The following is a 4,223-nucleotide window of genomic DNA, read 5'->3' as shown; positions in this document are numbered from 1 at the left end:
GTATATGCTACGAAGTACTCTACTCCCGAGGAAACACCCCTGCTCCCCTGTCCTGCCCCTGCCTTCCTCTTTCATAGAGCCTAGAAATCCATGCTGTAAAGTTCCCAGCACTCTGCTGGTGACCCATGATATAGTCCTAGATGGTATACAAACCAAAGGTTATGCAAGTGTTTCTTCCTAAATAAAAAAAGAAAGCATTGAGGAGAACAAACCGTGGTGTCGTTCACATTACTTTCCTCTTCCGGCCTGTGATACAGATGTGATGCTTGAACACGCAGCAGCCATTGTGCAACCATGAGGCTAAGGATGGAAAAATCAAAGATTCAGTCTAGCTCCTGGTTTTCATTGCAAGGCATGCAGGCTCCGTGGCGTTCTTGCCCACACATGACCTTCATGGCAGGGCCAAGGGGCGGGGGAGCCAGACACACTGGTACCCCTGACCTTCACATGAAAGGATGCTTCCTGGAACTTGCCAGAACAAGAGATTCCATTCTGTTAGGCAGATCCAGGTTCTCAGTGGCCAACCATTCTGCTGGTAGCTTTCTCCCTCTCAGGGGACAGAGTATTTGTCCTCTTACTCCTGTACTGTCCACAGGACATGAGATCCCACGAGGTGTAGAAGTCCACACTGGTCACCCGCAGCCTGCTGGCTTCCAGACCACGCCACCCATGAGTTAGAAGTTCGTTTTATTATTATTCTAGAAGATTTACTCCTATTTTTAATTTTTTTATATGTATGAGGTTTTGACCTGCATGTGTGTCTGTGTCCTGGAAGCTTCCAGTGTCCACAGAGGCCAGAAGAGGGCACTGGAACCTTTGGGACTGGAGTCACAGATGGCTGTGAGCTGCCATGTGAGTGCTGGGAACTGAATCCCACCCCTCTGCAAGAACAAGTGCTCTTCACCGCTGAGATATCTCTCCAGCCCCTAATTTATTTTAAAATTACATATACATTTATGTATCTGTGTGCACGTGTGTATGTGACTGCAGGTGCCCATGGCAGCCAGAATAGGGCATTTGTGCCCTGGAGTTGGAGTTAGTTCCGTGCAGCTGTGAGCCTGCACCCTGGAGTTGGAGTTAGTTCCGTGCAGCTGTGAGCCTGCACCCTGGAGTTGGAGTTAGTTCCGTGCAGCTGTGAGCCTGTGCCCTGGAGCTGAGTTCTGTGCAGTTGTGAGCCTCCTGAAGCTGGGGACAGAGCTCTGCTTCTGTCTTTGCACTAATTAACTGCCACGTCATCGCTCCAGCCCTATGAGTTAGAAGCTGTAGAGAGGGAATCCCTGGTCCCTGTGCCTCTTGTCAGTGTGTCCCTCTTCCTTTGTCTGTGGGTGTGACCTTTGAGGACAGCTTCCAGGGATGGAGAAAGGCTAAGGACCCCCATTCACAGGCCACATATTGAGGCATGGTTTATCATTTCTAACCCTGACCTCCACTTCAGGAAGCAGGAGGTCAAGAACTTGTTAGAAAGATATGAGCTTTAAGTAAGAGAGAGAGCAGGGGTTTCCAAATAAATTGAGGGCCTTTGAAGCACAGGCAATGGGATGCTGGTGGGACAAATATAGAAGATTGTGTGTGTGTGTGTGTGTGTGTGTGTGAGTGTGTGAGTGTGTGTGTGTGAGTGTGTGAGAGTGTGTATGAGTCTGTGTGTGAGTGTGTATGTGTGTGAGTGTGAGTGTGTGTGAGTATGTATGAGTGTGTGTGAGTGTGTATGTGTGTGAGTATGTGAGTGTGTGAGAGTGTGTATGAGTGTGTGAGTGTGTGTGAATGTGTGTATGTATGTGAGAGTGTGTATGAGTGTGTGTGAATGTGTGCATGTGTGCGAATATGTGCATGTGTGTGAGTGTATGTGTGAGTGTGTGTGAGTGTATGAGTCTGTGTGTGAGTGTGTATGTGTGTGAGTGTGAGTGTGTGTGAGTATGTATGAGTGTGTATTGTGTGAGTGTGAGTGTGTGTGAGTATGTATGAGTGTGTGAGAATGTGTGTATGTGTGTGAGTGTGCGTGAGAGTGTGTGAATGTGTGTATGTGTGTGAGTGTGTGTGAATGTGTGTATGTGTGTGAGAGTGTGTATGAGTGTGTATGAGTGTGTGAGTGTGCATGAGTGTGTGTGAATGTGTGCATGTGTGTGAGTGTGTGAATGTGTGTATGTGTGTGAGAGTGTATATGAGTGTGTGTGTGTATTGTGTATGAGTGTGTGAATGTGTGTATGTGTGTGAGTGTGTGTGAATGTGTGTATGTGTGTGAGAGTGTGTATGAGTGTGTATGAGTGTGTGAGTGTGTATTGTGTATGAGTGTGTGAATGTGTGTGTGTGTATGAGTGTGTGCACGCTTGATTTGTAAAATCACTTGGCATGTCTGTGGTACACTTCAGAAGGATAACCGCTCTAAATGTGTGCATCAAGTAAAAGGCCAGGCTGCATGGGGTGCAGTGCTAGCCCAGCTGGGGGTAGGGGCATCTTCCGGGCTGGCCTGTGAGGGCTGGGACCCAGGAGGCCTTCGGGTGCAAAGGCAGGCATACACAAGAGCAAATGAACCACTGCTTTTTTCCTCGGATCCAAGGGCACACAGCAAGTGGCCTTTCCCTGAAACCTATTGAGAGGATGCCCCCCCTTACCCCCCTAGCCCCACACCCCACTCCCCCACACTCCCGGTCCAGCCTGCTGGCTGGAGAATGGGCCTTGAAGAACATTGCTGTTGAACTGCTGCCTCTCACGTCAACTCCAGCCAGGCTTGGCTTCCCAAACTGAAACTTTCCCGTAAGCAAATTTATTAAGGGGCTGTGAACACACAGGAAGCCCTCAGATTGCAAACACATGTGGAACGATGGATCCCATTACCCTGGCTGCGTCAGAGAGGCCCTGTCTGTACCAGGGAGGGGTAGGGATTTGTGTCTGAAGGGGGCCAGGCTTGGGATGGGTGCAGGCTGGGAGAGATCTCTAAGTCAGCCCCGTGGTGATGTTTTTCTTGCCTTCTTTCAGCAGGTGAAAGCCAGGGAACCTGGGACCTTGGAGCCCTGTGATGCTGGTGTCCCCTTTAAGTCCAGGCTGCACTGCTATGGGTTTCAGCGCACCCTACTGGCGGAGTTTTCGCTTTTTAATTAGACTTAGTTTTGAGGTAAATGCAAATTCCCATGCAATTGGGAAGAACAACACAGAAGGTTTCGTAGATCCTCTATCATGCTCCAGTCTCAACAAAAATGTAGTACAACTAACTAGACCAGTGACCCCTATTCAGTCAAGAAACAGAGCGTTTTATCTTAAGGATCTGTAGCATTACCTTCTATAGCCGCTCCCCCTTCTCTCCTCTCTGGGTTATCCTTGGCAACTTTCACGTGGCCGTTTCTGGGTGTCTACATGTGTGTGTTACCTTTCCATTACGGCGACAAAGTACCGGAGACAATCAACTTAGAAAGAGAAAAGAGCTGTACCGGCTTCTAGTTTCGGAGGTTCCGTGGTTGATGGGTCCTATTGCTTTGAGCTCATGGCAAGGAGCATAGAGTGGCAAAGGACTCACCTTGTGCAAGGAAAAGAGGGATGAAAAGCAAGGGTGCATACACCCGCAGTGACACTCTTAAAGATTCTACCATCTCCCGGTGCTACCTTGGGATCAAATCCACATGGGCCCTTGGGGACCATTGGTTCCCAATGCAGCACGCCATAACTGGAACCTAGGCCTTCTGAGATTGGCTTTTTGTGTAAATGTCACTCATCCCACTTATGGTGTGTGTCACTAGCCTTTCCCTTTTGAATGGCACTCCAAGGTATGCTGTGGTTTGCTGAACTATTTATCCATTGAAGGGACCAGCGCTGTCTTCAGTTTCAAGCTTTTAAGAACTGCTCGGAAGGCTTCATGTGGGTTTTCCTGGGAACATGCATCTTTATTTCTCTGGGGATAAAGGTCCAGGAGTGCCACTGCTTTTAAAGAAACCGACGAATGGTGTCTGCGCATGGCTGTCGCATTTTGCAAGCCCAGCAGTTCTGCATGGGGAACCTAACATCTGTCAGTCTCCCTGGTTTGGTCCCTTGACAGGAGTATTTGCTGTGGCGGTTTGAGTGAGCTTCTCCAGTCACTGGTGAAGGTCTCTGTATGCTCCTCTTCCCCATCTGGGCAGCCCCTGGTGTAATGGTTGTTCTTTTCTTTCACCTGGATTTTAAGTATTTTTACAGGATTTCTTGGTACTAGTCCCTTTCGGACGAGTGGTTTTCCGACACTTTCTCCTCCTTCCTCA

The sequence above is a fragment of the Phodopus roborovskii genome, unplaced genomic scaffold, assembly GCF_943737965.1.
Source record: "Phodopus roborovskii unplaced genomic scaffold, PHOROB, whole genome shotgun sequence".
NCBI classification, from domain to species: domain Eukaryota; kingdom Metazoa; phylum Chordata; class Mammalia; order Rodentia; family Cricetidae; genus Phodopus; species Phodopus roborovskii.
Note: the sequence above shows the minus strand (reverse complement) of the source record.